The sequence below is a fragment of the Erinaceus europaeus genome, chromosome 17 (assembly GCF_950295315.1).
Source record: "Erinaceus europaeus chromosome 17, mEriEur2.1, whole genome shotgun sequence".
In the NCBI taxonomy this organism is placed as follows: domain Eukaryota; kingdom Metazoa; phylum Chordata; class Mammalia; order Eulipotyphla; family Erinaceidae; genus Erinaceus; species Erinaceus europaeus.
Window position 1 is genome coordinate 14,356,493 of NC_080178.1, and position 12,286 is coordinate 14,368,778.

At 42.8% G+C, this 12,286-nt stretch overlaps 1 protein-coding gene and 1 pseudogene across 16 annotated transcripts in view; one reads left to right on the plus strand and one right to left on the minus strand.

The window, feature by feature from the left end:
- Positions 1-12,286, plus strand: part of CELF1 (CUGBP Elav-like family member 1) — an 88,650-nt gene that overhangs the window by 15,686 nt on the left and 60,678 nt on the right. The gene's annotated exons all lie outside the window — the stretch shown is intronic.
- Positions 2,655-2,775, minus strand: LOC132534108 (small nucleolar RNA U3; annotated as a pseudogene).

The window sequence follows — 12,286 nt, forward strand, 5'->3', positions numbered from 1 at the left end:
TACTTTTTTTTTTTTACTTTTTAAAATAGTATCTTTATTTATTAAATAGAGACAGCCAAAAATTGAGAGGAAGAGAGTGATAGGGAACTAGACAGATGCCTGCAACACTACTTCACCACTCACAAAGCTTTCCACCTGCAGGTGGGGACCAGAGACTTGAACCCAGGTTCTTGCACATTATAACATATGTGTTCAACCAGGCATGCCACCACCCATCCCCTGCTGTCTACTTGTTTAATATGGTCATGAATTTAATTTTCTTTTTTTAAAATTTATTCATTCCCTTTTGTTGCCTTATTGTTGTAGTTATTGTTGTTGTTGACGTTGTTGGATAGGACAGAGAAATGGAGAGAGGAGGGAAAGATAGGAGGAAAGACAGAGACACCTGTAGACCTGCTTCACTGCCTGTGAAGTGACTCCCCTGCTCTGCTGGTGGGGAGCAGGGGGCTTGAACCGGGATCCTTACGCCGGTCCTTGCACTTTGCACCATGTGCGCGTAACCCATTGTGCTACCCGACTCCCAGTGAAGTTAATTTTCACACAGGGCTCCTGAAACTTCATTTCTAGGGTGACTTTTTTTTTTTACACACCTCCAAGGTTATTGCTGGGTCTTGGTGCCTGTACTACAAATCCACTGCTCCTGGAGCCTTTCTTTCTTAATTTTTTTTCCCTTTTGTTGCACTTATTTATTGTTGTTACTGCTGTCGTTGTTGGATAGGACAGAGAGAAATCAAGAGGGGAAGAGAAAGACAGACACATATAGACCTGCTTCACAGCTTGTGAAGTGACCCCCCTGCACATGGGGATCTCAGAGCTCAAACCAGGATCCTTACACTTTGTGCCATGTGCACTTAACCCACTGCGTTACCTCCCGGTCCTGAGAGACTTGTTTTAGGTGGTTCTAGATAATTGTTCTTGTGTTACTTTTAAAATTAGGTTTAGGATAGCAGAGGTTCTAGATTAAGTACAACTATTATTTACTAACTTTTGGTATGAGTTTGTTCTGGGCTAAAATCTAGTGGAAATTTCATACTGTCCCAGGGAACTTAGGACTTAAAAAATTTTTTTTTTTTTAAATTTTGACTACTCCACTACTCCTTAACAGACTAGACCTACTGATCAGACTTGCAAATGACCTGTTTTCTTAAGGTATATTCTGGCAGAGGAGTGGCAGTGCACCTCCCTGACCGCATAGTGATTTAGCAGGCTGCCATGGAATCTTAATTGTGGTCAACTCATTTTGATTTTGTCACCAGTTTTATGATATTTTGCATGCCTGGCATATTTCTAGTATAATCATGTAGAGGAGTGAAAATTTCTTGAAACTGTAGAAAAGTGACACTTGACTTTCTGTAAAAACTTGCTTTGGGGCCAGGGTAGATAGCATAATGGTTATGCAAAGACACTCTCATACCTGAGGTCCCAAAGTGCCAGGTTTAGTCCCCTGCACCACCACTAGCCAGAGCTGAGCAGTGCTTTGGTTTAAAAAGAAAGAAACTTACTTTGGAGAACTTTTAAGTCTTCATAAAAGTAATACTAAGTAATATAACTCACCCAGTATGGTTGGTGATTTGAAAATAAATGACAGCTTATATAGACCACTTAAACTTAATTGAGTTGATGTACTTACTTGTTTTTATGAATAGGAGTAGGGAGAGTAAGACCTGAATATATTTGAAGGTAGCTTGGTGAAGGAAGATTGGATCAGGCTTTCTGAATTGCCAGATCCAGAACATCAAAAAAATCCTTTGACTAAAGAAAGGAAAAAAGCTCGTTGAATCCGCCCCCAGGCATCCTAGTGGGTCCCCATGGTAACAACCTCCTTGCTTACAACTTGTCACTGTGTAACTGTCACTGGGGTTCAAAGAAAAGCCAGTATATCAAGAACTGTGCGGCATTAAGTACTTCTTGATAAAATGCTGTTGCACATTTGCACCAGTCAGAAATAGAAATGTAAGGGTTTTAATTTCTGTGTGCCATTAATTAGACGCTTTAAGAAAAAAAACTGCCTAGTTATGGTAAGGTGCAGTCATAGGAAGGTGTGGGTGGCCATGGCAGACATAGGAAGAAACCATAGGCTCAGAGATTTTTCTTCTGTGCTCCTTTTTTGTTTATTTGTTTGTTTTGCAAATGAGGGAGGTGAAATGCCTTATTAGGGTTCACATCACCAAAGCAGAAATCTAGCCGTATAATTTTCCAACACATAATGCTGAGGTCTCCACCCACAGGTCACATTTACCATGCCTTTACTTTTCCTAGTGAAGTCTCAGTTTCTAAGGCTAGTGGCCATTCAGTGAAACTTCTACCCAGCCAAGGAATCCCCTCCAGTCTTGTGTAGGCGCTATCTTTACCTCCCTCCTATGGTGGGGTGGTGGGGGAGGGCTTCCTGTTGAGCTGGCAGAGAAGGTAGATTTACATGGATGTCTCACTTAAAGCTGTTTTTTTCCCCTTCACTTATAAAAAATGGCAGTTGAGGGGGCTGGGTGGTAGCACAGCGGTGGGTTAAAGCGCACATGACGCAAAGTGCAAGGACTGGAGTAAGGAACCCGGTTTGAGCCCCCAGCTCTCCACCTGCAGGAGGGTCGCTTCCCAAGCGGTGAAGCAAGTCTGCAGGTGTCGTCTGTCTGTCTGCCTTTCTCTTCTCTCTGTCTTCCCCAACTCTCGATTTTTTTTTTCTTTCGCTGCGTCCCCTCCTTGTGGTTTCGGGTGCCCTACACGATCAGAGGAACTTCTCTAGTAACATACTATAGAAATGATCCCTGAAAGTATAGTCTTAACTCTCTCGATTTCTTTCTGTCCTATCCAGCAACAGCTATAGCAGCAATGACATTAATAACCACCACAATAAGGGCAACAAAATGGGAAGAGGTGTGCCTGCTTTGTCATGGGCGCAGCCTGGGCTTGAGCCTACCTCCCACTACACTGCAGGAAACATTGGTGCTGTGGTATCTTTCCCTTTCCCTCTACCCCTCTATCCCTCTGTCCCTCTGTCTCTGTTTCTTTCTATTGGGGAAAAAAGTCAGTTTGGTTATCGCCCCTACAATGACACTTTCCTGAAAAAAAAAATCATGTCACATCTAAGCCCTAAGGCTTTGAAAAGATAACCATATTTGGAACAAACTAGTCTCTGTAGGTGGGAGGAAAGAGAAGATAAATGCATTATTCAACTCAAAGTACTTTTGAGTACTTAAAGATAAAATTGTGGGTTTAAGAGTACCTAAAAGAGGTCTCTTTTTAAAAGCAAAATCAGTAGTCAAATAGGCAAGTCTTAGATTTTTATGTTTTGTGGGTTTTTTCCTTTTTTTAAATATATTTATTCCCTTTTGCTGCCCTTTTAAAAAATATTTATTCCCTTTTGTTGCCCTTGTTGTTTTATTGTTGTAGTTATTATTGATGTTGTCGTTGTTGGATAGGACAGAGAAATGGAGAGGGGAGGGGACGATGGGGGAGAGAAAGAGAGACACCTGCAGACCTGCTTCACCACCTGTGAAGCGACTCCCCTGTAGGTGGGGAGCCGGGGCTTGAACCGGGATCCCTATGCTGGTCTTTGCACTTTGTGCCACATGTGCTTAACCCGCTGCACTACAGTCCGAATCCCTGTGGGGTTTTTTCTTTCCAAATTGATTTATTCATTAATGAGAGTGCATGCACGTGCTCACATAACGCAAGGCTAGTGCTGAAACTGGGACCTGATGTCTGAGAATTGAAGACTCCACCCACTCTGCCACCTCCAGACTATTGTAAATGCTTTCATCGTTGTTTAAACAGTGATGTTTGGGTTTAAAACACCCCTTTTCTTCCCCTTCCTCCCTTTCTCCCATGCCTGTCGGGACTTCACTGAGGCTCCATGCCTGCAGCATTCTTCTTTTTTTTTTTTACTATTTATTTATTTATTTAATTCCCTTTTGTTGCCCTTGTATTGTAGTTATTCTTGTTTTTGTCATTGTTGGATAGGACAGAGAGAAATGGAAAGAGGAGAGGAAGACAGAGAGGGGGAGAGAAAGATAGACACCTGCAGACCTGCTTCACCGCTTGTGAAGCGACTCCCCTGCAGGTGGGGAGGCGGGGGCTCTAACCGGCATCGTTACGCCGGTCCTTGCACTTTGTGCCACTTGCGCTTAACCCGCTGCACTACGGCCCGACTCCCGCCTGCACCATTCTACCATTCCTGGTGGACACCTCCCTAGATCAAAGACTGGGAGAAACGAAAAGACAGCACAGCATATCTCTTGAAAGCTTCCTGTGCCGGCGCTCCCACTTATGGCAACCAGGGCCATGAACTCAGGTTCTCACACATGGTAGTACATGCACTGTTAATGCCTGAGCCAGCTCCAGGCCCCCAGAACCATTGTTTTACTTAATTACTATTAGCTGTTTTTGAAAGATGTATTAATAAAGAAGAAAGAGAAGCAGAACATTACTGTGGCACATTCAGTGCTGACACTCAGGAATTCATGCTTTGAGAGTCCAATACTTTATTCTTTTTTTAAATTTTTTTATTTATTCCCTTTTGTTGCCCTTGTTGTTTTATTGTTGTAGTTATTGTTGTTGTCGTTGTTGGATAGGACAGAGAGAAATGGAGAGAGGGAGGGGAAGACAGAGAGGAGGAGAGAAAGATAGACACCTGCACAACTGCTTCACCGCCTGTGAAGGGACTCCTCTGCAGGTGGGGAGCCGGGGTTCGAACCGGGATCCTTATGGCGGTCTTTGTGCTTTGCACCACCTGCGCTTAACCTGCTGCGCTACAGCCCGACTCCCCCAATACTTTATTCTTTGCACCACCTCCCAGACTCTTACTTTGAGGATTGAATATAAAGGAATCAGTAGGGTTAGTTTTAGATGTTGAGTTTTCAGTGTGCCGTTATCAGTAGGTTCTTAGTTCTTATTTCATTTTTCCTTTTGGAACTATTTGATAGGTAGTAAGAATGTTTAAGATTGCTAGCTAGAGGGTAGGAGAGATAGCATAGTGGTTATGCAAAGAGATTCATGCCTTGGCTTGGAAGTTCTCCCAGGTTCTATGATCTTTGCAAGAACCAGCGTAAGGATCCTGGTTCAAGCCCCCGGCTCCCCACCTGCAGGGGAGTTGCTTCACAGGTGATGAAGCAGGTCTGCAGGTGTCTTATTTTTCTCTACCTCTCTCTGTCTTCCCCTTCTCTCTCCATTTCTCACTATCCTATCCAACAGCGATGACATCAATAACAATAATAATAACTACAACAATAAAGCAACAAGGGCTACAAAAGGGAATAAATAAAAACTAGTTTTTAAAAAAATTTAAATACCTTTATTGATTGGATAGAGACAGTCAGAAATCGAGAGGGAAGGGAGGGATAGAGAGGGTGAGAGACAGTCACCTGCAGCACTGCTTCACCACTTATGAAGCTTTCCCCCTGCAGGTGGAGACTGGGGACGTGAAACCAGGTCCTTGCACATTGTAACATGTGTGCTCAACCAGGTGCGCCACCGCCTGGCCCCCAAAACTAGTAATTTTTATTTTTATTATTATCTTTATTAAATAGAGCTAGCCAGAGATTGAGGGAAGGATAGGGAGACAGACACCTGGAGCACTGCTTCACCGTTTGCAAAGCTTTCCCCCTGCAGGTGGGGACAGGGGCCTTGAACTCAGGTCCTTCTACACTGTAACATGTTCGTTCAACCAGGTGCGACACCACCTGACCCCTATTTTCAGCTTCTTAAAACCACAGATTATTTTTCTCAGATAATTTGGCATACCCAAAAGTGAATTTGGGTTCAATATTAATCTTTTAAAAAAAATATTATATATATATTTATATTTATTATTTTCCCTTTTGTTGCCCTTGTTTTATTTGTTGTAGTTATTGTTGTTATTGCTATCGTCTTGGTTGGATAGAATAGAGAGAAATGGAGAGAAGAGGGGAAGATAGACATGGGGAGAAAAAGACACCTGCAGACCTGCTTCACCACCTTGTCAAACGACTCCCCTGCAGGTGGGGAGCTGGGGGCTCGAACTGGGATCCCTACGCTGGTTCTTGTGCTTTGCGCCACATGCGCTTAACCCGCTGCGCTACTGCCCGACTCCCTAATCTTTCTGTCTTACCAGAAAGTTAATGTGAAAATGCTGTTGGCAGTCTTTTTCTGTTTTGACTTTAACCTGATAGAGAATGCTATAATGAAAATGTGACTGAGTTTGTAATATTCTGGAGTTTCATGACCACCAGCACTTCTTGTTGTGCAGTCAAGATAACTAAGTTAATCAAATATTTTAGTCACTAGCAAGTATAGCCTGCTTTGAAAAATATCTTGCTTCACAGGCAGTGAAGCAGGTCTGCAGGTTAGGTCTTTCTTTCCCCCTCTGTCTTCCCCGCCTCTCTCCATTGCTGTCTGTCCTATCCAGTAGCAATGACATCAATAATAACAATAACTACAACAATAAAACAACAAAGGCAACAAAAGAGAATAAATAAATACTAAAAAAAAGAAAAAATATCTTGAGTCCTGCTTTTATCCCAGCACCCTTTCCTCTAATTCTAAAACATTTTATTACTTTGTTGTTATTCTGGTTCTTAATTTCACCAGTGAATTTTTACATAGAACTATTTTTACAAGCCTTTTCCTAATAGAATATTCTGGATTATTATGTGTTATAAGAGAAAGCCTTCAACTTCACTGACAGGAGGGGAGAGAGATAGACAGATGAAGGGTGGCGGGGAGAAGAAAAAGACCTGGTTATATCTCCACCATTTTGTGGAAAGGGATACTTGATGTTGGAACCTCCATGAAGATAGGAACTTACTTGGGACAATCAACTATTAAGTGGTGGAATAGGGCAAGACTGCTGCCAGCCTTCACTCCAAATCACCACTAGTCTTTTTCCGTATTTATTTTTTTCTTAGTAGATTTAATAGCACTTAAATCATGTCCAGCCTATTTCAGCTTTATTATGGCCAAACCAAAGCAGTCAGAGACTACTTCAATTTCTCTGCCATCTCTTTTTGATGACCACAATATAAAGTTATCTGCTGCATGGAGCTTTAAACTTTATACCATCCTTGTTTTTATTTATTTTTTTATTGCCACCAGGGTTATTGCTGGGACTTGGTACCTACAAGACAAATCTAACTGCTTCTGGTGGCCAGGGAAGGGTTGGGGGAAGAAAAAGAGGGAACGAACACACACACACACACACACACACACACACACACACACACACACACACACACACACCACCCACCTTCACTGCTTGTGAAGTTTCCTATTGCAGGTGGAGCTCACGGTCCTCACCATGAAGTGCATGTTCTTTTGGGTGTGTCACTGCCCAACCCTCATTATCCTTTTTCTTTTTTAAATATTTATGTATTTATTCCCTTTTGTTGCCCTTGTTGCTTTATTGCTGTAGTAGTAGTTGTTGTTGTTGTTGTTGTTGTTGGATAGGACAGAGAGAAATGGAGAGAGGAGGGGAAGAGAGGGGGAGAAAAGGACACCTGCAGACCTGCTTCACCACTTTTGAAGTGACCTCCCTGCAGGTGGGGAGCCGGGGTCTCGAACTGGGATCCTTACGCAGGTCCTTGTGCTTTGCACTACCTGCACTTAACCCGCCGCACTACTGCCAGACTCCCTATCCTTGATCTTGATGGATTTGACATCTTTTCACCAGGCGAGGAGCAGAAAGTCGTGGGGTATGGTGACCAGGCCTTTAGGAGAATGGCTTTTGAAGCTTTTCTTGCTTTTGAAGCTCTGTCTCATAACAGCAGTGAAAGAATTAACTTCCAGAATTACTCCTATTTGTGTTGTACCATTATGTTTAATAAATTTCATTATCTCTCCTTTCTAGAGGTTCTTAACCTTTGAGAGAGTTAAGATAGACACATCTTTTAACTGCCTTGATAAAATGTCATACCTTAGCTAAGCTTTTTTAATTGAAAAAAATTAAATTCACCATAACTTGAATGACATAGAAATATCACTTTAGGGGGGCTGGGTGGTGGTGCACCTCATTGAGTGCATATGTTAGTGGTGCCCAAGGACCCAGGTTTGAGCCCTTGGTCCCCCACGTACGGGGAAAGCTTTGTGAGTGGTGAAGCAGGTCTGTAGGTGTCTCTCTGTCTCCCTCCCTCCCTGTTTTCCTTCCTGATCTCAATTTCTGACTGTCTCTTTCTAATAAATAAATAAAGATAATTTTTCTTCTAGCGTTTGCCCTTCTTCCGTAGCCAGTCAACAGCGTCAGGTTGAGCCTGATGTAAAGTTTCGAGACCTCCTTTGAATCTGGAGAGGTGGCAGTCGTTGATTATGTGGGTCATAGTCTGTCTGGAGCTGCAGGGGCAGTTCGGGTCATCTCTGGCTCCCCAGCGATGGAACATAGCAAAAACCATCACTTTAGGGTAGTCGGGCGATAGCACAGTGGGTTAAGCGTACTTGGTGCAAAGCTCAGTGGCCGGTGTAAGGATCCTGGTTCGAGCCCCTGGCTCCCTACCTGCAGGGAAGTTGCTTCACAAGCGGTGAAGCAGGTCTGCAGGTGTCTATCTTTCTCTCCCCCTCTCTGTCTTCCCCTCCTCTTTCCATTTCTCTCTGTCCTATCCAACAGTAACAATAGCAGTAACAACAATAGTAACTACAACAACAAAAAAGGGCAATGAAAAGGAATAAATAAATATAAAAATATATTTAAAAATGTTTAAAAAAATGAAATGTCACTTTAGGGTAGGTAGCATTATCATAGCCTCTTCAAATCTTTCAGAAGAAATGCATGAATCATATGCAGTTCCTATGAGTAGATAGTTGGAGCTATCCCTCACGTGGATTATTTAGTAGATGAGAAGAAAACGGGGTGTTTTGGGGCTGGGTAGTGGTACACCTGCTAGGACACACATATCAGTATCTCAAAGACCGGGTTTCAAGCCCCAGCTACAGATGTTACTCTCCATCTCTCCCCCTTCCATCTCAGTGTGTGTGTGTGTGTGTGTGTGTGTGTGTGTGTGTGTGTGTGTGTGTGTGTGTGTGTGCGCGCGCGCACACATACATTCTACCTTCCAGGAGCAGGGGATTTGTTTTATGGGCACTGAGCTCCAGCATTAACTCTGATGTAAATATATATGAAAACTGAATGCTTTGACTTTATTCGTAAAGCAAGTGAGATATAAAGTGACAGAAAAGTCTGCCATCCCCATTTCTTTTTAAAATTATTATTATTGGTTTAATAATGATTGATAAGACCATAGGATAAGGAGGGTACAATTCCACACAACTCCTACCACCAGAGTTCTGCTCCCCACCCCCCTCCATTGGAAGCTTTCCTATTTATCCCTCTGGGAATATGGACTCGGGATTATTATGGGGTGCAGAAGGTGGAGATCTGGCTTCCGTAATTGCTTCCCTACTGGACATGGGCGTTGGCAGGTCAATCCATACTCCCTGCTGGTTTCTGTTTTCCCCCAGTGGGACAGGACTTTGGAGAGGCGGGTTCCAGGACACATTGGTGTGGTCATCTACCTAGGGGTGTCAGGTTGACATCATGGTAGCATCTGCAGTGTGGTGGCTGAAAAGCATTAAGAGTTTGTGCATGACACCAAAGTAAAAGACTGGTGTGGGTGGCGAGGAGAGTATATAGGTCCTGGAAAAAGATGACAGAGGACTTAGTGGGGGTTGTATTATGTGGAAAACTAAGAAATGTTATGCCCATACAAACTATTGTATTTACTATCAACTGTCAATTAATCCCCCAATAAAGAGATCAAAATATTATTTAAATATATGAAGCAGGAAAAATAGTTTAATAGTCAGGAACCTAAAGGTAAGCATATAGCAGCTGAACTTTGGGGCCTTCATGCTGGAAGAAGCTAGGAAGTCGAGTTTAGGTATATTCCAAGGGACCCATGACTTTACTAATTTTTGCCTGAGCCCGACAGCTAACATGAGGTGGGCTAAAGGTATTGTCTAGGGAGATGGTTTCAGAGTTGGAAATAGGACTAGAAAGCTGGATCAGGGAAGAGAGTAAGTAGCTCTCAAATATGGAAAAAGTATGTAAATACTGTTAACTCTAAACTCTACTGATTTTTATCTGGACCTATTCAGCACAGGAGCCTCTGTAACCTCTGCATCCCTGTAGTTCTGAGCTCGCATTCCCTGGTCATGGCTAGGAACATTCTAGGTCTTAATTCTAATTTTTTTTTTTTTTTTTGCCTCTAGGGTTATCGCTGGGGCTCAGTGCCTGCACTATGAATCCACTGCTCCTGGAGGCCATTCTTTTCGCCCTTTTGTTGCCCTTGTTGTAGCCTTATTGTAGTTATTATTGTTGTTGTTGATGTCGTTCGTTGTTGGATAGGACAGAGAGAAATGGAGAGAGGAGAAGAAGACAGAGAGGGGGAAAGAAAGATAGACACCTGCAGACCTGCTTCACCGCCTGTGAAGTGACTCCCCTGCAGGTAGGGAGCTGGGGGCTCGAACCAGGATCCTTCTGCTGGTCCTTGCGCATTGTGCCATGTGTGCTTAACCTGCTGCGTTACCTCCCGACCCCCAGTTCTAATGTTTTATTATTATTATTATCTTTATTTTATTTTTTTTATTGGATAGAGACAGCCAGAAATTGAGAGGGAAGGGGAAGATAGGGAGAAGGACAGAGAGATACCTGCAACCTTGGTTCACCACTTGTGAAGCTTTTCCCCCTGTATGTGAAGACCGGGGCCTCGAATCTGGATTCTTGCACATTGTAATGTGTACTCAACCAGGTACACCGCCACCTGGCCCCGGGTCTTAATTCTAAACAACTACATTGCAAAAACTCACAATAAAGAGAAAGGCCACCAGCCTCTCCAGACTTACCCCACAGTTTTGTCTGTGACCGTGCTCCCGATTTGTTGGTTCTAAAGCATGGCCCAAATGCTGTCTTGATATATGTCCTCATTAGCAGTGTCATTTTTTAGACCTCCATTTACAAGTTGATTCACAGTGGGGGAGAGCCATGTTCAGAAACTTTTCCTGATAACCTGAATTTTCTTGTCTTTCATCTCTTGGCTTCTATTTTTGTTCTCCTACCTCTTCAAGCTTGTACATTCTGCATACTAAACTATTATATCATCTTTGCGGCTGCAAAATAAAAGTTGGAAGATTTAAAAGTTCCCAGAATACTGTTGTCGCCCACATGGCACATATGCCACATTTTGAGTTTACTAGTTAAACCTCTAATGCTCTCTCTACAGCATGTGCAGTGTGACGTGATGTCGGGTTGCCATGCGAACCTACAAATTTTGGATTTTAAATGGTCCAGAAACAGACATTTTTTTCTTTTGTCTTAGAGCAGGGGTGGGAGCCTTTTATTCTGAGAGGCCTTTAGATATTTATAACACCATTTGCGTGACACACAGACTCATCAACTTAAAAATCAGCACTTAACTGAATTTTGAGTTCTGTCTGCGGTTGCCTTGGCAGGGCCAGACCAAGAGGCTGCTAGGGCTGTTGAACGTACATGATCCTGTACACCCCATTTGAGAAGATTGCAGTGAATTTTCTTTTCTTTCTTTTTTTATCCCCACTTAAAAAAAAGTATCCCCTTTTGTTGCCCTTGTTTTTTTATTGCTGTAGTTATTATTGTGGTTGTTATTGAATAGGGCAGAGAGAAGTGGAGAGAGGAGTGGAAGACGGGGAGAGAAAGATAGACACACCTGCAGACTTGCTTCACTGCTTGTGAAGCGACTCCCCTGCAGGTGGGGAGCCGGGGGCTCGAACCGGGATCTTCAGGCCTGTCCTTGCCCTTTGCGCCATGTGCGCTTAACCCGCTGCGCTACTGCCCGACTCCCAAGCTGACAGATGGGTAACTTGTTGGTTTGCTTATTGCCAGTCTCTGTGATTTCAGTCTTCTGTGCTCTTTTTTTCCCTTATTCTTTTCCTCTGCTGTACCTGTCTCATTACTTTCTTTGCTGTAGGATTAAACTAGAAGGATATTGTAAGCTTACTTTTTTAAAACGTGTACCTGACGTTAGAGGCGCTGGTAGAATCATCCTAAACTCATAAAATAAATTTTTTAAATTATTTATTCATGAGAAAGAGAGAGATAGGAGAAGGAAAAGAATCAGATATCACTCTGATACATGTGCTACTGGGGATGGAACTCAGGATTTTATAGTTGAGAATCCAGTGTATTATCCACCATGCCACTTCCCGGACCACAGAAAATTTTGTCTGAGATGATTTTTTTCTTTTTGAGATGACTCTTTTTTAAAAATTTAATATTTATTTATTCCCCTTTGTTGCTCTAGTTGTAGTTATTGTTGTTATTGATGTCGTCATTGTTGGATAGGACAAAGAGAAATGG